Source organism: Staurois parvus, unplaced genomic scaffold (assembly GCF_062004578.1).
Source record: "Staurois parvus isolate SC_StPar_1 unplaced genomic scaffold, SC_StPar_1.0 ptg000395l, whole genome shotgun sequence".
Lineage (NCBI taxonomy): Eukaryota > Metazoa > Chordata > Amphibia > Anura > Ranidae > Staurois > Staurois parvus.
The window spans coordinates 2,549,463-2,571,689 of NW_028318191.1; the positions used below are offsets into that span (position 1 = coordinate 2,549,463).

The 22,227-nt window shown below is 40.7% G+C and overlaps 1 long non-coding RNA gene across 2 annotated transcripts in view; it reads left to right on the forward strand.

The window, feature by feature from the left end:
* The first annotated feature begins 1,542 nt into the window (after window positions 1-1,542).
* The window catches only part of LOC149455366 (uncharacterized), a 252,087-nt gene continuing 231,402 nt past the window's right edge, over window positions 1,543-22,227 (forward strand). The window contains exons 1-3 of one of the 2 annotated variants that reach the window (XR_016314071.1): window positions 1,543-1,692; window positions 1,836-1,915; window positions 10,281-10,395. This is a non-coding gene — a long non-coding RNA (uncharacterized LOC149455366). The remainder of the gene's footprint in view (window positions 1,693-1,835; window positions 1,916-10,280; window positions 10,396-22,227) is intronic. The other variant, XR_016314070.1, reaches the window with a different exon arrangement.

A 22,227-nucleotide genomic window follows, 5' to 3' on the forward strand; every position in this document is an offset into this window, starting at 1 on the left:
TTTTTTTTATGGAAAACCTTTATCCCAAAAGGACAAAACTGCACTGCAACTGCTTATAAAGTGTGAGCTAGAGTTTGGCTTCAATTTGTTAGTGTATCTAAATCTGCTAATCCATCTAACACTTCCTTCCCCTCAGACTGACAATGCTGCAGTCCAAAAGGTACTCCATGTCCTCCATACTCCGTCATCCAGAGTGGAGGCACTCTAATACAAGAGGTGTGTTAATGGCCAGATCACCAAGTGAAAACAGAGGGAAAAAGTCTAAAAAAAGAAAACTAATGCAGCCACCACATCTAATCATTGGTAAGCTGCAATATATTTAATTTGTTTTATTTTTGGGTTTAATACCTCTTTCAGGATGCCAGCAGACTGCTCACCATCACACCTGCGAGGGAGAGAGGCATTGTGCAGACATCCTGCAACATCATAGATACTTATGAAGCCCACTGCCTGATTAAGGGGAAGGACACCACAGACACTGACTGGTTGCAGTGCCAACAGTAAACAAAGGAAGATCATCTGCTATTAGAGGAGCTGGTGACAGGCAGCTGGCCAAACCACACTACACTTTACCAAAGAGGAACAGTGTTCTCTGCAAGTAATATAAAGCCAGTCCTTGAGTGAACATTATCCTGAGTGCTCCAACATAAGAGTTGGGCCCCAATGAGCTGGCCAGCAGAAGGAGAGTGTGTTAAAGACTGTTGAACTGTTATACTGGAGTATCTCTTCTTAGTTAGGATTGGCCCAGTTTTGGAGGGGTTGCTCTTTATGTCAATTGTTTGTTTTCACAATATACTCTGTTTCTTGCTATTGTATACCTATGTGTTGTGTCATTATTGTTGTTTATATCTCTTTTGCTACCAGGGCATTGCATGTACATCTGCAATAAATATTTCCCACCCAACCAGGTGAGTCAGAGTGTGTGGTCCTATTTGCAGAGTCGTGGGCACAGGAGCAGGGGTCCTGAAAAACAGCGGCTCCTTCAGGGGTAAGCGCTACAGACTTAAACACTAAAAAGGGAACCAAAACGTTTGCAGAATATAGACTTCATCGGCAGTGCACACTATAGCAAATTCATATTTTTAGTTGCCACCTTGTGACATTGCTGTTCAACCTTCTAGTGATAAGAACTGGATGATGAGCTTAACATTATTGTGTTAACTGTATCTGTACAAATTTCTAGAGCTGCATGCAGGACTTTACCAAGCGTATGCTGGTTGAGAAAATTTACCTGGCATGCTGCAGTGTCTCTCCTTTTACCTACTGCACATAAAATGACAGTACACTATGCTAGAAGAAAAACTGCATCTGATGTGCGCTTACTCTGCTTTTGATTCTGTTTGACGCAGCTGAATTGGATGTAAATAGCAAGAGTAGGATGGATGCAGTGTAACTGTGATTGCTGTGAATAATTTCTTTTTATTGTTCTCCTTATTGAGCTGTTTTACTTTTTTGTTTCAGGATTTATAGGAATGAACAGAGGCAGAAGGTGAGATTTGTCTTTCTAGTTCACGCTCAATGATCTTTATTTTCTGAGTTTGTTTTGAACAGAAGAACGAGGCCAGCCAATGAAATCACAGAGGTGTTCCTGTCTGAGCCAGTCCAAGTATGAGAATCCTCTGCAGCATTTCCTTGTCACACACACACAGAGGGGAGTGGTGGATACACAGTGAGAAGAGATAGAGAGATGCTGTAGGTTTCACTCTTCAAATCTACTGTCTAAATCTCAAAAGTGACGTTGAGGCAGCTCCTGGCCTGAAACTCAGGCTTCAGTCTTCATGTTTTGCACTTTTTTCAGAAGGAAATCCAATAAATAATCATTTCTTTTACTGTAGAAGCTGATGTAAACGGAGCCTTCCCTAAACGTACTGCCGCATTGAAGAGAGGAGAACAATCTCACCAGCTCTACCTGCAGGCAAGTAAACCGTGAACTGACTGGGTTGTTTAGGGCACTGAAACGCAACATCCAGGTTTTAAGATTTGACATAGTCTGCTAATAGTCTATTTTTTTTTTCTTGAGCGCAGGCAATTGAATCCTATAGAAAATAGTAAACTATTCAGAAAAGTATTAAAAACTGGAGCAGTTGTGCATAGTAACCAATCAGCTTCTAACTTCAGCTTGTTCAGTTAAGCTTTGAAAATGAAAGCTAGAAGCTGATTGGTTTCCATGCACATATGCTCCAGTCTTAGTAAATTCCCCTCTGTGTACGTGGTATGAAAAGCAATACCTGTTCTTCCTTAAGAAACCGGACTGGCAGTTGTTGTGCTACAAGTTAGGTGGCTGAAATGTACTTGTATTAGGCTATCAAGGATTGATGCTCCTAGAAAGCATGAGAGCCTACTCCCTAACCCCCTCTCCTGTAAAGTCAGGCCTCTTGTTCTAGGAAGCACCACTGTATATTTTCTTTTAACAATCTACACTTTTTGGATTATCAAAACATTAGGATGTCTGGTTACCTATTTATACATGTAACAATAGAATCACATTCAACATAAATCCTTAATTGATAGGCTGACGCTAAACTGCTGGGCATTGGTAATATTTTTATATGGCACTGCAAACTACAAGCTGAGGTTGATGCCAACCGTTAACCCCTCGTTTTCTTTAGGAATAGCAGTGTAAACATTACAGCTCTGTTCTCATACATCAGCTGAAGCATTTCCTAGTCTTGTAAGGCCAAGAGAACTAATGCATTATGCATTTAAAACATGAGTCATTTTGTGCATGTTTGAAAATGGATAACGATTGCAGGGAAAGCAGGCCTCTTCATAAAGACATGCCTCACAGGTAAATAGAAAAATGATTGTGTTGTTACAGGCCAAGAAGACAGCTTACTTACTTTAGATAGTAAATTAGAAGCAGGGTCAAGTATGGGTTATGAAACAGCAGAATCAGGGAATAGTCACCAATTTTAGTTTTGAGCTCAGAGGCCATTGTCATATTTGTAGAATGGCATTGAATTACCTGACATTTAAAGAGAGCGTTAAACACAATATAATTTCATAAAATTATGTCTGCATTGCTACTAGAATCTCTGTGATAGAGTAATAGAAGTTGATTTACTAAAGGCAAATAGTTTGTTCGCTTATGCCCCGTACACACGATAAGAAAATCGTCCAAAAAATTTAACGGAACCACTGATTGAACGATTTTCTCTTAGTTGATGAGCAGGATGTTTTAACCGATAACGATATTATGAACAAAAAAATCCAGTTGAACAATAGTGCAAAATGTTGTTGTTTCGCATACGAACAACCGATTTTCTATGCGGTGGTAAGATGGTCGAATTAAAAAAATCTATCAAGCACTATCACACATGAGCGGAAACAGAAGATGAACCGGGATGTGTATGTCCAAGGAATCTTCGTAAACGCGAATAAAAATCCACATGTTAAAAACAGATTGGCCTAATGAGATAATGAAACCAGAATTCTGCATATTATATTTTTATGTATCACTATTTATGTATATAGGTAATGTAATAAACTATAATATACTCATTGCTGTTAATTGTTGTATATATCGCTCGTTCTGACTGGAAGGGCAAGGTTACACGCACACTGCATCACTTCCACTTGTACGGAAGACGTTAACACTACGTATTGCCTGACAAATTATTTTTTTAGATTGGTTAATGTGGGCCATGATTTCGACCAACGAACGAACTCCTCTCGGTCGTCAGATGACCATTCAGTCAATTTTCTAAGCAAGAGAATTTTCCCTTAGCTTGGTGAATTCAGTAAAATTGCACTTTGCAAAGAATACCTATTCAAACTCAGGGAGCATTTAAAAGAAAAAAAAAAGTATTTTTGCTTGCATGTGATTGGATAAACTAAGGAAAAATTTCCTTGCAAAGTGAACAGCATAATTGCCTTTAGTAAATCAACACCAACGAGTAACCATAAAGTCACCATATTGTTTTGTACCCTAAATGGTTCTTGTGTGGCTGTGTGAGCTAAGCAGATATTCTGCTATCCCTTCCCTACTGCCTGCGAGTCTTCCAGTCATGCCTTGGACAGGTCAATAGAACTCAACAGCCCCACCCAGAGTGGAAGTAATTAAACTAGCTTTTGTAATATTATGTACAACATAGCATATAGGGTGCAGAGGTCAGTACTGTTTAATGTACAAAACAGAATACAGAGTACAGTGGCCAGATGTATATAGCATAGTACCCCTTAATTGGCTGGTGCTTAGGGGGAAGGTAGAAAGCCTTTGTGTCCATGAAAGGAAATGAGTGGGGAGAAAAATAACATTCATATCAGGAAAAGGAAAGAAAAATCCCTGTATTTGAAACACCATTGTTGCTCAGCAAGAGATAAACATGGTCAGGGGCTGGCGTCAGTTGGAGGAAATAATACTGCTCAGTTAGTTATCAGTGGAAGGTAATAAATGCTGCCCTATGGATGATCAATGGGAGAAGAAAATGATCCATGGTCAGCAGGAGAATGTCCTGTATGTCCAGTGTCATACCCTCTCTCTCTGACGTATTGGTGGTTATCAGGTTACATTTATCCTCACTAGTGTGGGTGTCAGTAGCAAATAATCCCTCCATGCCTCCCAAGGTTGATGTTTACTAGGGTATAAATCCCCCCAGTATTGGTAGGCACTGGGGTTCAATCCCTGACAACTTTGGTGATCATGGGGTTAAAATCTTCCATGGCATTGGTGGGCAGTGGGTACAAATCCCTCCCCCAATAATGGTAAGCAGTGCAGTAAAATCCTCCCTTCCCCAGTTTTGTTAGTAAGTGGGGTTGAAACTTCCTCCTTTTTTCAACACTGATGACCAGTGGGGTCGAAATCCCCCCTTTTCCAGCACTGTTAGTCAGATCTGCCTTCCCCAGCATTGGTTGTTAGAGGTGGGGATTTTTGTTGAAATCCCCTCCCTTCCCTAATATTGATGGTCAATGAGGTTTAGATCAACCCCCTTTCCACATTGGATGGTCCTGTATAAGACCATTCCACATCCTATGCTGTGAAGATCCCTTTTCATATGTGGAGGTTAAACCTCTATTCCTCCTTGACCTTGAAGTGAACAGCTTGGTGCTAAGCTAACTATAAGGACTGTTTATGTATTTATACATTTTTGAATATAATATCCCTCCTTAATCGCTTCTCTTTTAAGGTGAATGCATTTAGTTCAGATATTCTTTTTCAACAGATGAGGCCTTCCATGCCTCTTTTTAATTTAATTGCCCTTTACTACACCCTTTAAAGTCCAGCAACATCTTTTGTTTGAACTGAGGATCAAAACTTAACTGTATATTTAACATTATATAATGCTTAATTATAGAGTCAAGAATACTTCTCTCCCTTAAGTCTATGTCTCTTTTAAGAACGTATCTTGCTCACTCTAGAAGCTGCAGATTGGAATTGCATGTTGTTATTAGAGGCAAGCTGTCACCTTGGCCATGCAGGGAAAAATGCCAGAGCCACTGTCTTTGCACGGATACTATTCCCTGCATGGCCAAGGTGAGAGTGTCACCCTGGCCATGTTCTCAATCCCCCTAAAACACACCTGTACTTACTTGCTGCTTCTGCTTCTGTCTCAGCCATCGACAATACCCTCTGCTTCTGGGTATGGGGGAGCACATGAACTTCTCCCCCATACAGTGCCTGGGCATAGCAGCAAAGGACTGAGCACTGTCATATGACCTAGGGAGTGGGACATTATAGGTTTGTTAACATTGTAGATTTTAGAGCCAGCTGTGATGTAGTGTCAGCCCATGTAAGTAGTTTGAATTGGGGCCATTTGCAGAGATACTGTCACTTCCCTACTTGGCAGTTTTGCACAGAGCAGTCCCAATCCTCCTCCTCCTCTTGGGACCCCGGCTGGGACTCCTGAATCCTCCCCCTTACTGAGTGCCCCCAGAGCAAGCTTCTTGCTCTGGCAGCACTCGTGTGCTTGCTACCAAGCCTTCTCTGTGTATCTATGGGACACATAGAGCGTGGCTCAGTCCTGCCCTATGATCCCTCCTCACTAGCTGTGATTGACAACAGCTGCAGCCAGTGGCTCCTGCTGCTGTGTCTCAGCCAATGAGGAGAGAGACCTGGGACAGCCTCTGCTCTCATGCACAATGCTGGATCAAGATTCGACTCAGGTAAGTATTGCAAAGAGGGGGGTGTAAGAGGGGAGCTGCACCCTGAAGGTTTTTTACCTTCATGCATAGAATAAAACCTTTAGCCTTTAGAACCACTTTAATTCTATGTTCTATCACTAATAACCTTAGATCATTCAGAGTGTGAATCATTAATCAGTACTTTCTGAAGGCAGCCTGGCCCCTCCCAGTCTTTTATTTTCTTATCCCTAATCCAGAAAGATCTCAGCTGAGTAGCTTCCTCAAAACCACAAAGGCACTTGCATTTTGAAATCTCTATTTAATCTTATGGACAGCTCACACTCCAGACTCCAATCAAGGGCAGGTGAGTAAAAGACTGGTAGGGGGTAGGGGTGCCACCTCATTCCTTTAAAACCGAACACATTAATTACATGGACTCTGAGGCTAATTTAATGCAGATAAGGTACCAAGTGAGTTTATATACCACCTTAATCAGCCACAGAATCTGTGTAATTAATATGTGTTTGGTTTTAAAGGGATGAGGTGGCAACCCTAGTAGGGGGTTTAAAAATGAATTGTAGCTCCACATAAATCTGGGCACAGTGTACTACTGCACTTGTACTGTGCCCACATTTCAAGATCCTCCTTCTGCTGCCATAAGTGAAGAGGAAGGATCTGTGATGTTATTGGGATGGCGAGAAGACCCTTGGCAAAAAAAGTATGTATATATTTTTTATATTAAAAGAGCAGCTAGTGAGGTAAAAGCTAGTTCTACTTTATACAACAAACTGGCCATCTGTTGTTAACCTGTGTCAAACATTTTTTTAGCAAAGTTCAAAGTATTCTTTATCCACCAGCTACCCTGCTGTTTTAATTTCCTTTTACTTCCTCATCAAAAGAAGGTAGATTTATTTGACAACTTGGTCATTCAATAGTTCATACTGGCTATTGCTAATTGCATTATTTAACAGTAGACACTCCAGTGTGTGGTCTATTATCAAATGCTCAAATAGGTTATCGAATAGTTCTTACTTTCTTCCCTGATTTTCAAATGTATATCTTGGAAAAATTCTCAATTATATACTGTGTGCATGTATGTACAGTATATATTTTAATTCCTGGCATATATTTTCCTGTTATTTTTTCCAGTCTTGATCACACATATTCTGAGTTTATGTAGCACTGGTTGCTATGTTACAGATTCTTTTCTCAGATGCAGCATATGTATTGAGTATATTATGAATGGTGTATTAATGGTGCTAGTAAGAGACTGGATAACATAACGTGATTTGTGAGTTCTAATTGGCTAGCCATCAAAATTGTTTTTCTCATGGTTTGAGAAGCAATTCTTCCTGTCACTTTCTGCAGCTACAGATGGCGAGCTAGTATTTCAGATTTAAAGGGTAACTCCATTTTCATGAGAAACAAATATCACAAATAAAAAAATAATATAGCATATCCAGTTTTGAAACAAGCCATATAATAATTTAATATTACTAAACATTTTTTCTTTTCAGTCTGCAGCGCTAACATTTTCAGTAAGACTCAATGCAATGTGTAAACCTGGAGGCATTCTGTACAATGTAAACTAGCTCATTAGTTTTTCCAGAAGTCTGCACTAAGATACAAGTCTGTTTTTACCCTTCCTCCAAAAAAAAAAAAAAAAAAGTTTGTTGTGATGCTGCTAACTGGTTAATCACTTCTAAAGGGATGCATACCCTGCCAATCTCATCTCTTCATTAAAACCCTGCAAGTGCATCAGCTGAAAAGTAAAGAAAAAGTCACTGACTTTCAGAATCAGTATCCAAAAGACATAGAAGAACAAACACATTTTTTTTCAGAGCAGAAACCAGTAAGAATCTGCAGCAAAGTTTGTTAGCAAATCCATACAATGTACATTGTTTACCCAGCGGGGATTGTTTTTTTTGAGTTACTGTTTAAAGCTCAATAACAGGCAAAACTTTTCTGTTTTAGAAAGAAGATATTTGTGTGTCTCCTTCTTTCACATTTTCCCAAAATAAATGAATTATTAAATCATTTCAGGATTGTGGATCAAGTCATGCTAATACAGGCGTACCTTGTACAAATTTAATGCGTTCTGTGGGACTTTTCGTATTGTGAAACATTTGTAAACCGAAATGCTATTTCCCATACGAATGCATTGAAAACCAATTAATCCGTTCCGGAGGTCAGAAAAAAGTAAAAAAAAAGTCTTTTATCTGTTCAAAACTCTTTATAAAGTACAGTTTAAAGGCATAAATGCTGTACAGGACATGATTAAAAAAATAATTTGTAAATGTATTGAAAACCAATTAATCCAGTCTGGAGGTCAGAAAAAACCTAAAAAAAAGTGTTATCTGTTCAAAACTCTTTATAAAGTGCACTTTAAAGGCATAGTACTGTACAGGGACATGATTAAAAAAAAAATCGTAAATCCATTGAAAACCAATTAATCCATTCGTATTGCAAAAAAAATTTGTAAACCGAGCCATTATTTTCAATGGATTTTCATTCGTAAGCCGAAAATTATGTTAACCGAGGCGTTTGTAAACCGAGGTACACCTGTAGTTTGATTACATCACATTGACTAACTGCACATCCAGAACCACTGAAGATATAGCTACAGATACAGCCTAAAATTTTAGAGTCATTTATTTATACAGACTGTACATCTGTTTTAAATTTATTGGCCATAATCTGTGCAGGTTATAAAAACCATGGCTTCTATGTAGTAGGGTTGGGGAACAATGAGGAAGTATAACCCAACAGGTTATGTTGAAAAGGGACTTAGGGAACCAAAAAGCCCTCCACTAAACCAATACAAAGTACAGTGAAGCCTCCTTAGAACAGACAGTATCCACATGTCTCATCCCATCACATACAGACATTATCAAAAATATTGGCACCCCTGCATTTCTGTCAGATACTGCACCGCTTCGCCCAGAAAATCATTGCAAATACAAATGTTTAGGCATTCTCATGTTTATTTCTTTTGTTTGTATTGGTATGACACAAAAAAGTGCAGAAACAAAAAGTCAAATCTGACACATTCCACCCAGAACTCCAAAAATGGACTGAACAAAATTATTGGCACCTTTTCAAAATGGTAAGAAATAATTGCATTCCAAGTTTGTTATGCTCCTGTAATTCATAATACTGCTTTGCACTAAAATTATGTTCTTATATATACATACTTGTGTAGTCAGTCATCTGGGCATAATAGATTGATTGGCATGGCCATAGCAGTAAGGTCATCTATATGCGCAGTGTTCCAGCTCATTCACACATGTGCAGTATGGATTGAAGCTCAGGTTTCATAGCTAATTGATAGTAGTTTTTCACAGGTTCACATCAGATTTACATCAGGTTCAAGACAGGATTAGATCAGGATCTTATCTTGTTCACACATATGCTGTTTAGAAATGGTTCCCTTAGAAGTCAATAGCCTGTAATCTGCACTGCTCAGAAATCGGACATGACTCTTTTTAAAACTGAATCTTCATTGGCAGTCCACGGGACATATGTGAACAGGCACCATAGGAAGAAATGTTTTTTCACATGTCATGCGGATTGGATGTGTTGCAACCTGCATCCAATCCACATATATGTGAACAAGCACTTCCAGGAGGAAAGGGTTTGAACAGGGGTGGAGGTCTAGTAGAAGGATAAAAGAGAAGAGGGGGTTAGTGCTGAAGCATAACTTTTTTTCTTAGCTTTAAATAGATTGGGGATAGATTAGAACACCTGTAATTTTTTTACTGCTGTCTGTGTCCCCGTTAGGAAGATTTCACTCTTTCTATTTGTCTTGTTTACCAATATCATTGAAAGTGAAAGTAAAAGTTACAAATTTGGGGTTGTGCCCAGAAAAGTAATAGAGCGGTAATTTTCCTATGGGGCAGGGATTTTCTCTCACTTGCTGTTTTTGAGACAGGAAGTGAAAGTAACTATCCCCAATGGGACACCCCCCCCCCCCCTTACTCTATCCAAAATGGGAGGAAAAGAATCTTGCTATAGATCTTCTTTAAGGAGTTTCGGAGCAAAAGATTTGTAAGGATGATAAAATACAAGGCGGTCTCTGATTGGCAACAGTGGAAAAGTGCGCAGTACACATCTAGCTCTCCACTTCAGCCAGTCAGAGAACACCTTATATTTATTCATAAAAATACAAGGATGTTTCTAAATTGCAAAGATGCCTTATGGCCAACTCTCTCTCTTTCCAGGTGCAGAAGGGGGGTGTCTCTCAGTCGTGAAGGAAGATTGCACAAGCTTTCTGTATGTTACACAAGCTGCTACAATGTGTTAGAACATCCCCAGCAGCCATACTGTTCTGCCATGGTAAGAATTCATTTGATTATTTAGCGTGAAGCTAGAGTTCAGCTCTAAAATAGCATGCCCCAGCAAAACGGCCAAAAACTACAGCATCAATAGGCATTGTTTTAAAAGCTTTCCAGTGGCCAAAGTGAGCTTTACAGTTGCCCAGTTCACTTCTAGCACAAAGTAACAAATCTGCCAATGAACACTGAAAAATGTAATCCCTTGATTGCCATGACATGTAGCGCATGTCTTTGCTCGTCAAAATGTTAAACTTGGTAATGTTTTTTTAAAATCTCATCCTCATAACAAAGCACATTATTTTCTAAAACCAGTCTAATACCTTGAATGAAATGCACATTTTTAGTGCTAATAGTGGAGAACTTCTTCAAAAAAGACTGCACTGCCTCAATCCCTTTTCTTGGTTGAAAATGGTAAAAAGTAATTGGAATTCAAATTAAATTCTAACCCTAAATCTACTCCCACCCCATTCTAAGTCTATTCTATCTACCCTATAAAAGAAAAGATTTCTATACATACCTGTTCTGAAGCTGTTCCAGTCTGGTCACATGATCAGGTCCCAATAACAGCTTCAGAGAGGCAGCGACAACTGCTGCTGAGCCTGGGTGATAACGTTACTCATAGACCTACTATGGGGTATCTGTTGACAATCCCTCCTCTACACTGAAGCCAGCATTGGGACCTGATCATCTAACTGGTGCAGCTTAGACTTAGAATGGAGTTGGGTGTAGATTTAGGCATAGTTAGAATTTAACTGGAATTCCAATTTAACACCACATGTGGCTAAAACCAGTTCTCTTGCCACTAATTTTTTTCAAAAAACATCTCTTGTATACTTTATATAAGAATATTACATTTTGTAAATATATATTGTGACTGAGGCACTGGTTGACAGGATTTTGGGTGGTTTGTATGAGGGTTATTTACTAAAACTGGAGAGTGCAAAATAAGGTGCAACTCTGCATAGAAACCAATCTGAAGTTAAAAGCTGATTAAGCTGATAGAGTTAATGGTTGATGTGGAGTATAGAAACTTTTTGATTTCTCTGAATCTTAATAACTTTTGTTCTGGGTCCTAGACCCCAGAGGCTTTATTGTGGGATAAAGCCCCGATTCCTAGATCCACCCCTTATCTGTTACCCAGAATTCATTATTAGTAGCAGCTGTCCACAGACCTTTATAGATGTGAACTGGCTGATCCTCAGGTCTCTTTTGCTATCTCTACAGTGGGATCCTGCTGTTCTGTAAAAAGGCTGTCTGCTGGCAGAACAATAAAAAGGTACAAAGTGCTGTTTGTCAGGAACTGACCTGAGTTTAGTTAGTAGCTCAGCCAAGATGTTTTGTTTGTTTTATGCTGTAGACTTCCTGTATAAAAGCCCGCCTTCATTGAAAACTGAAAACTCTGTTTGCTGCTTTGCTGAATAAAGGTGCAAGACTGTTCCTGGATGTCCTGTCTTGCGTATGGTTTACCGCTGCTGCTACCAGTTGAGCCTGTCCCCCTTACAATATATGAATATTTAGGTAACCGGACATGGGTGATTCTATCTCTGAAACTGTTGGATGACTGGGAGATTTGTGATAGATTTTTGAGTTTTGGGTAAGCCTATATTACTGTCATCTTAGATTGTTTATATTCATATAATAATGGCCTGCCTTATTTATGTATAAATTTAAATTTTTTAAAATTTTTCTTAGCCCGGGTTCACACTGATGCGGTGCCGGTTTCTGTGCAATTTCCTCACCACATCATAATCACACCCCATTCATGCGAACTGCTGCGGGTGTGTATTTTAAGTTAACCTCCTTGGCGGTATTCCCGAGTGTAGCTCGGGGTAACATTTCAGTACCAAAAGCGGTAACCCCAAGCTACACTCGGGAATACCATGCGGCGCTGCTCCGGCATGTGTTCTTCACTTACCTTACCCTGCGCTCCCACGATGTGTCCCCTGCAGCGTCCCCGGCCATCTCCTCTGGCCGATGCCGGCATCCGGCTTCTGTGTCCTGTCCCTGTGACGCCGAAACGTACGGGCGCCGCCGCCGGCGGCGGCGGGAAATTTAAAAATTTTAAAAAATGTCATTTTTTTTTTTTTTCATTTTACACAGTAAAACATTGCTGTTTCAACCTATTTCACATACATATTGTCCCTAGTGCTTTGTCCTGCGCCCTGCCTGCATTTTGTCTGTTCTTTCTGCCTGGAAACTCAGAAATGTCCATGGCGTCCAAAAAGCGTCCCTTTAGGTCAAAAGCGGTTTAGATCAGCTAGAGAACAGCGATAGTAAATCAGAACCACTTACAGAATTGAGTGATAATGATTCGTGGGGGAAATTCGTCATCAGAAACTGAAAACGATTTTGCGACTGAGCTCAGCAATGTGCGAACTTGGCGCTATATTTCACATTTCAGTGTTTTTGGTTTGATTATATTATTGAATTAAATTTTTTATTATTTTTATATTATTTTTATGATTATTTATTAAATTATAATTTATGATTTTGTGTTTCAAATTTTATCATACCCGGGATGTTTACTAGACTCTTGTTCGGACAGATTTCAATGAGTTTTTCCTAAAAATTACAGCCTACAATAAAAAAAATACATATTTCCATGCAAAAAAATGGTACCGCTTTCAGCACCAAAAATCTGAAATAATCATACCGCCAGGGAGGTTAATAGCACCCCGAAATCTGTTCACAAAATGCGGCGCAGTGTGCAGAATCGAATCGCATTGGTCCTCCACTATTTTGGTGTGGATATGGTGTGATTTGAGCCATAAAAAAATGTATGGCTCAAATTGCATCCCACAGAAATTGCATGTGATTTGCACAGGAATGCGGTGCGGTTCCTGTGTGAATCACATGCGATGTGTGAACCCGGGCTTAATAGCCTGTTTCAGAGGTTTTGTAAACTTTGAAGGGAAATCTTTTTGGACATTACTTTGGGTTATTTTACTTACTCATCTGAAAGTCCTAGGATGTGGACTTGTTCAGTGTGTTATTGGATTGCTTGCTTATAATATTTGCTGCATTATTGGGAAACTTTTTACCATTTCAGAATATTTCCATGTTTTCATCTAGATCTACAAGGCTTTTATGTTTTAACTCTTTTTCATTATTACATAAAGGGGGGGGGGGGGGTTAGATGATCTAAAACTGTATATAAAAACAACCGCTGGGAAGATTAAAGATGGTGCATATTTTTTACTTTGTTACATGTTTTTGCTTGTATCAAATGGGTACCCATGTAGCCTCTGCAAACATGTTTCTGCTTTTCATTGCACTTCTTTAGTTATATTAATTTGTCAGGTTACCAATGCTGGTAACCTGTTGTCTAATTTTACCAGATAAATGGCTACACCCGAGAAACCAAAACTACTGCTTTAAAGTAACTAGATAGATAGATAGATAGATAGATAGATAGATAGATAGATCAATTTTTTATTTTTGTGAAAAACACACAGGTGCAAAAAACATAGGCAACAACCAATAAACAATCTGGTGAAAGCATGTCTGCAAGATGAAGAGGTAACTAATTAAATTATATTATAATCAAGATGGCAACAGCAAGAGGAGGGTAAAATGGTAGCAAGGCAGAGTGGAGTCCAGAGGGGAAAGCAGGGTAAAAAGAAGTAACAAGTCTGGTGCAGAAAGGGTACAGGTATAGTTCAGGGACAGGATGGCATAGCATACCGGTAAGGTTAAGGGATACAGGCAAAATATTAAAGCATTGTTTTTAAACTGAAAAGTGTGGCTAAAACTCCTCTCAGCAGCCAGCATCAGGTGGATACTATTCGCTAGACTGCTGGACAGCCATATTCAAATCCAGGACCCTTAGTGCCACCTGCAGGCAGACCAGTTGCCATTAGCATATGTGTGTTTTGAATGCTTTACAAGGTAGCTGGCCTAGAGGGGATAAAAGTATAAATGCAGCCCTGTGTGAATTTAACGTCTTTGGAAATGTAAGACTTTAAAGTATAACTAAGGGCAAAACATATTTATTAGTTTTGGATAGAGTAGAGAAGGATTAGAACCCTGTCAAATTGCCCCGTTAAGAAGATTCACCCTCTCTATTCTCCTGTTCACCATTATCATTGAAAGTAAAAGTAAAGAAAATCCCAAATTTTTAATTGTTCCCAGAAAAGTAAAGGGAAATCTTCCAATTGGGACACTAGTTCCAATGACCTGGGTCCCTTAATTTGCACAGATTTCCTCTCACTTCCTGTTTGGCTATGGGGCAGGAAGTGAAGGGAAATCTCGGAAATGGGACACAGATGGCAAAAAGAAAAATCTGACAGAGGTTATAACCCTCCCTTGCTCTATCCAAAATGAAATGCCTTTATTTCTTTCTTATAGTAGGAATAAACTGCCACTGGACTCTTGTACCTACAGGTAAGTTTATAATAAAGCTTACCTGTAGGTACAGGAAAAATCTCCTAAATGTGCACTGTTCAGTGTCCCTGCAGCCAGTGACGTCACCGGTGCATGCGCTCTGACAAAACAGCATACTGTTATTCCTTTGGAGCTCTGTGCTGCTAGCGAGACTCCCGCAAGCATGTGTGGGAGTGACATCATTGCGGCTTGAACAATCAAGTGGCCTGAGCCCATGAACCCGGAAAGAAGACCGGGTGAAGATGAAAGCCCTGTCAGCAGCGACAGTGCGCTGCTAGAGGGCTTTGTTCTAAAGTAAGTCTTTCATATTGTGCTAGTATGCGATGCACAATACTAGCACAATATGACATTACCTTACAGGGAGAAGATGTTTTTTTTGTCAAGTTTACTACAGCTTTAATGATTATAGGGTTATTAAATTCTTAAATGATTTATATGATTCTTTATTGTACAGCCATCTAGGCCTGGGCATTTACTTGTTTAGGGATTTTTAATGCCTAGTAGGAACTCTAAAAATCTGTAGGAGCTAAATGAAAAAACAATATTACCTAAATAATTATATAGTTTTATTTTTATTATATAAATTAGTGTAGTATGAGCAAAGAAGAAAGTGATAACTTTTGATGAAATTCCATGGCAAAGAGTTGGCCACATTTATTCTCAAATTCGGTAAACTGTTTTAATAAAATTTGGCATACTAAACTTTATGTTATAAATGCTGTTTATATTTTTTATGTAGCTTTTTTAAAGCGGAATGTCACCCTCTCAGTCAACACTGAATATTTTTAATCCTTATGCTGCTAGTATCAGTAAATAGATAGGAAGGTATACCATATTTAACTTTTTTTATTTGTAAATTTCTTCAGTTATTTTCTGGTTTCCATGCCTAGGCAAATGATGTCATACATCTTAGAAGTCTTCAGGAGGGGAGGAGGGGCTTTCTCACCTAAGTACACCTTCCTGTCTATATGCCTGAGCTAAGGACAGATGGATTCCAGGAAGTAAAGGCTGCATGATTCATCTGCCCTTACTCAAGATGGCCACATCAAGAAAAGCTAGGGGGGTATTTTTCAAAGTGATTTCTCAGCAAAATAAAGCATGGAGGCATGCATGAATGGGCGAGTTTGCTTTGAATATTAAAAATGAATTGAATAGTGTTTATGGTTTATCATGCTCAGATGCAGCGTAGTTCCACTTTAAGGCCTAATTGCATTTATCAGATTTTGCTAAAATACCATTCCTTTCTTTGTAGCACACATCCTTGTGCTGCAGTTTAGTGTGTTTTTAAGGGGTAAACTATAAGGACCCGCTTGTACCTAACAGTCTACTGCACATACATAGGTGTAACATGTCCCTTCATTAGGACTATATGGTTACATAGCTAGGATAAAAACTTCAACCAAAAGAAAAAATATATTAATAAAATAACTGCTGCCATCCACAGAAGCGTAAATCCAAAGTTGATCGAAAGGAAAGCAAAGAACACTCTCTAAAGTGCGGTCCAATTCGCTCTACCAAGCAAAAAAATTCTTCCCAATCCCCAAAAGCAGGCCCGGACTGGCCATAGTGCACACCGGACATTTAGTAAAGCGGTCTGTTGATGACCGGGTCACACAGCGAGAGGTAAGCAGTGACCGCAGTCTGGACAGGGCTGACACAGAGCACGGCTGCCACTTACCTCCTGCTATGCCTAAAGCAGGGTTGACTGGAGGAGAGAGAGAGACGGCTCCAGCGACAAGAAGCTTCACAGGGGATACACAGACACCTCAGAGAGACACAGAGACACTGAAGGGACAATTGTGGCCTCTCTCTTTCACCGGCCGAGCATACTGTGACAGCCAAACAGTCCCGCTCTGTAGTGGCGGTGGATTGGGTTGTCTCTTTGTTGAACGAGGCTGTCTCTTTGCTGGACAGGGCTGTCTCTTTGCTGGACAGGGCTGTCTCTTTTCTGGACAGGGCTGTCTCTTTTCTGGTCTCAGTCTGTGCCTTCCCAAAAGCAATTAGGTAATCCTCGAGTCAACTATACTTGTATTAGTTCCCATAAATATGAATAGACATTTACAATATATTTTGTGTATTTTGAAGCTATTCAATATTTTCGTAGATCTCACTGTGAAAAACTCTTTCCTTTTATATCTACAGAGGTTAAACTTAATTTCCTTAAAGTACAAAGAGTGCCCCCTTTTCATATGCAATGACCCTAAAGTGAACAGTTTTGCACTATATATAAGTTTACTATATGGATAATTTATGTATTTGAACAAGGTGATCATGTCCCCTTAATCTCCACTTCTCAAAGGTTAATACATTCGGTTCAGATAATCTGTATAATCTGTAGTAAAGCTGGCAATAGATGGATCAAAATTTGTCCGGTTCAGCAGGGAACCATCTATGGCCATTCCCATTCATGAGAAGAGAAAATAATTTCAAGACAATGACACAGAAAACATTTTTGGATCAATCTCCTGCAGGCTCAGCTAGTTCCACGGCACACTTACCCCCTCTCCCCACCCTCCTGCATATATAGCTGGCTTATCCACACTCTCTCGACTTCCCTTTCTCATTTCTTCCAACACCCTAACAACATCCAGCAGCTCATGTCCCTGCACACAGATCCCACTGTGACAAATGGCAGGTTCAATCTCACTGTCCTGCTATCAATATGTGACAAATCATGTCATTCTCAGCTTCATCTGGAGCAGAGATTTTCCAGATAGTGGGACCACAATCTAAATGCCAGCAGACTGAGAAAGATCAACACTAGGTTAATTATGCAGTTTACCCTTTATACACCAAAACAGCTGCCACCACATGTTTTATTGAGAACTGTTCTGTCCCCACATGAAGGCGAATGAAGGTATAACTGATAATGGCTGTGTAACTTCCTACCTTCGTATCCAAGCAGTGGAGCAGACCGGACCGGCAGATGTTCAGGTTAGATGGATCCAAACGTATACACGAGAATGAAATCAGCGTGGGTTTATTTGGTCCAAAATGCAGCGACAAACAGTGATACAATACTGTAAGGTAGTAGAGGTATTGATGCTGTCCTGTGATATCTTTCCTGAGGCTAACTGCTGGTCAAAAACTGATGCCTTCACAAGCCCAGGGTATTGAATGTCCTGTCACACAGCTATATAGCAGATAAAATGGCTGCAGGAAGTGACCAGAACCAAGGCTTGCCTAAAACCACACCCAGCAGAGAAAACACTTACTAGCTATAACAGAGGCATGCAGCATGCAAATTCTGGCCAGCAGATGGCAGCAACAGATCAAGACATAGAAACAAACATGGTGAAATAAGAATTGGTGATACAATGCACAGTTAAATAACAAATATGAGGGGAACAGCACACTCCCCGTCTGAAATTCCATAAGGGATTTCACTATGACGAATGTCCATAAAATATAAAACAACCTGTAACAAAGAACATGTTAGAATGCAATAAACATAATAATATAGTAGATTCCGAGTTGGAATAGAGAAGATCCACAAAGTTCAAGTTCAGTAGAGTTCACCCAGCAGGAATGTTCTTGATGGGTAGTATCAAAATGAGTTCGTTAATTGGCCTTGGGAACATTTTAAGCTCACCCTTTCTGAAGATCTTCAACTCCACTTTACGGACCTTGCCATCCTTGCTAGGAAGAACCTTTGTAATTAGTCCCATAGGCCAGTCAATCCGTACGGTATGTTGCTCCTTCTTTTAGGTTTGGTTTGTGGTGTTGCCACTTTCTTCTTCCTTGAAGAATATTAAGATACTCCTTTCGCCACCTGTTCCAGAAGTAATCAGCTAGGTATTGTACACGTTTCCAGTGTTTTTGGTAGATATTCGCATGAGTAAATTCTCCACTAGGCATTAGTGTAATTTCAGTTTTTTGGGTAAGTAGGATAGCTGGAGTCAGTACGGCTGGTGTTTCAGGATCCATAGATACTGGCACGAGGGGTCTAGAATTGATGATGGCTGAAACTTCAGCGAGAAGGGTGACTAGAGTCTCATGTGTGAGTCTTGAAGAGTTTACATCCATCAACATAGAATTCAAGATGTTGCGTGAGATTCCAATCATTCTCTCCCAGGAGCCCCCCATGTGGGAACTATGAGGAGGATTGAAAATCCAAGTGCAACCCTTTTCCGCCAAGTGATCTTGAATGGATTTGGTGTCTATGTTCAGTTCTCTACAGGCTCCAATGAAGTTGCTTCCACGGTCAGACCTCAACTATTTCACTGGTCCTCTGATTGCGAAGAACTGTCTTAAGGCATTAATAAGGCTGGATGTGTCCATGGATTCTATGACCTCTAAGTGAACGGCTCGCACACTCATGCAAGTAAATAGTACAGCCCAACGCTTACTGTTTGCGTGACCACCACGGGTCCTGCGTGCGGACACCATCCATGGCCCGAAGACGTCTAGGCCAACGTAGGTGAAAGGCGGCTCTGTACATAGTCTGTCCGCAGGCAAATCAGCCATTTGTTGGTGTAGTTGTTTTCCTCTAGCTTTGCGACAGTGAACACAGTCATGCAATACTTGGGCCACACGTCTTTTCATACCTATAATCCAAAGGCCAGCAGACCGTAACTTGCCCTCAGTGATTTGCCTGCCCTGATGTTCAGTCTTTTTGTGGTAGTGTCGGATCAGCAAGACGGTGATATGGTGTTTGCTGGGAATGATGAGAGGATTTTGTTCTGCAACTCCTAGGTGGGCTTGATTCAAACGACCACCTACTCTGAGCAAGCCAAAACTGTCAATAACTGGATTTAAGTTGGCAAGAGGGCTTTTTATTGGAATCTGCTGTTTGTTGTATAAGCACTTCCATTCTACATTGAATTCCTCTTGTTGGACGTGATGTATTATGAGGGACTCACTATGAGAGATGTTCTCCGCAGAGAAGGGTTTATGGCAGACGTGCCAACCGTGACAATCCTTATCTTTGTGAGTATTGTGGTAACATTTCGCAATGTGCACTAACCTTGCGATAGTCCTGACGAGTCTCATCCAACTGGAGAAACGTTCAAAGCGCTGGCAACCGAGGCTGTAGATTTGCTTTGTTCCAGTGACCAATGCACTAACTTCAGGGCGGATTTCTGGATCATTATTCGGATCCTGGATGCTGAAAACTTCCTGTACACATTCGTCCGCCTGTCTTAGCAGAAACTCCGGACCTGTAAGCCAAGTAGAGTTAGTAAAGGAACCTACAGACATAGGTCTAGTGGCATGATCTGCTGGATTAAGTTCGGATGGTACATAGTACCATTGTTCAGGTTTGGAGGACCTCCTGATTCTCTCTATGCGGTTACTGATGTAAACATAAAATCATCTCGTCTGATTGTGGATGTAACCTAAAACGACCTTACTGTCCGTGTAATACTGAACTTCATCTATGTTGACACCTAGTTCTTCTTGTATGAAGTCTGCAATCTCCACTGCTAACACAGTCCCGCAGAGTTCAAGTCTGGGAATAGTATGATCAGGCTTGGGAGCTAACTTAGCCTTACCAAAGACGAATCCAACGTGATTTTGCTTGTTGGGTTCTGTGACTTTCAGATAGGCGACCGCTGCTATGGCCTCTGTGGAGGCGTCCGAGAACACGTGGAGTTCCTTCTTTACGTGAGGTTTTAATATAGCATCTTGGGATGTGGATCTCATCCAAAGCACACAAAGATTGCTTCCAGGCTTCCCATTTTTGCTCTTTATCAGAGGGAAGTGGGGTATCCCAATCCTTGATGGTTTCAGAAAGCTGTCTCAGTAGGGATTTTCCTTGTATGGCGATGGGTGCTACAAATCCCAGCGGATCAAATAGGCTGTTTACCACTGATAGGACACCACGTTTTGTGAATGGCTTGTCTGCACAACTTATTTGAAAACTGAAGGAGTCAGCCGAGAGATCCCATCTGAGGCCCAAGCTCCTCTGCACAGGTGGACTGTCCAGTCCCAGGTTAATGTCTTTGAATCCAGGTGCATGATCACCTTGCTCGAAGGCTCTCATTACGGTTAGGCTGTTTGAAGCAATTTTGTGTAGTCTAAGTTTAGCTTGGTACAACATATTTTGAGTCCTTTTGAGCAGATCGATAGCCGCTTCTTCAGTTGGTAGCGATTTGAGCCCGTCGTCCACGTAGAAGTCTTTTTCCACAGAGTCTTTGGCATCTGTACCATACTCAGATTCCCCCTCTAATGCAGTTCTCCGAAGCCCGTAAGTCGCTACGGCTGGTGAAGGGCTGTTTCCAAACACATGTACCCTCATACGATACTCCATCATCTCTGCGTTGGTGTCATTGTCCTTGTACCACAGGAACCTGAGGAAATTCCGGTGGTCCTCTCGGACTACAAAACAATGGAACATCTGTTCAATGTCAGCAGTGATGGCGACAAGCTCCTTCCTGAATCTCATCAGCACTCCGACTAGGTTATTTGTCAAATTAGGACCTGTGAGAAGAATATCGTTAAGAGATACACCTTGATGTTTGGCGCTTGAATCAAAGACAACCCTAATTTGATTAGGTTTTCGTGGATGATATACTCCGAATGAAGGTAAGTACCAGCACTCGTCGTCCTTCCTTAAGGATGGAGCTGGTTCTGCATGGTTGTTACGGAATATTTTATCCATAAAGGCGACGATGTGTTCTCTCATTTCAGGCTTGCTGTTCATGGTACGCTGAAGAGAGTTAAATCTAGACAGAGCTTGTTCCCGGTTGTTCGGGAGTCTTACCCTGGTAGCTCGGAAGGGTAATGGAGAAACCCAGTGATTGGTTTCGTCTTTAAAGAACTCACTGTCCATTATCTTGACAAATTCTCTGTCCTCTACTGACAAGGCTACTTTATCGTCGTCCTTGGTTGTATGAAAGACTGATCTCCCCAAGTTGTCAGCAAAGAGGGGAGTAATGACATCAGATAGTTGTACGAGGCCTGGAGACTTCTCTTTCACCTCATAGTGATGAGGACACGGCTTAATGCAAGTTGTGCGTCCATCTGCACGCACGTACGTTTTGAAGGAGTCGATTTCTGGTTGATCTAAGCATACATTTCCTATGATTACCCATCCCAAGTCCAGTCTCTGGGCATATGGCGCATAGTCAGGACCATTACACTGTTGACGCACCTTGTGTACCCTTAGATTGTCTCTGCCGAGCAGGAGTAGAATTTCGGCGTTGATGTCCATAAGTGGGATAACGTTGACTAGGTGCCTTAGGTGAGGCTGGTGAAATGCAGCTTCTGGGGTAGGAATCTCATCTCTATGGTTGGGTATTTGATCACATTCGATCAGCGTCGGTAAGGGTATTTCCGTATCCCCACTGACAGGAGAAGCGATGAATCCTTGTGCCCTTCTGCCGCTAGTCTCTATGTGGCCCGAGCAGGTGTTTAAGGTATAGGGTTCAGATGGTCCCTTTATTCCAAAGGCTTTAAAGAATTTAGGACCTGCTAGGGACCGGTTGCTTTGGTCGTCGATGATGGCATA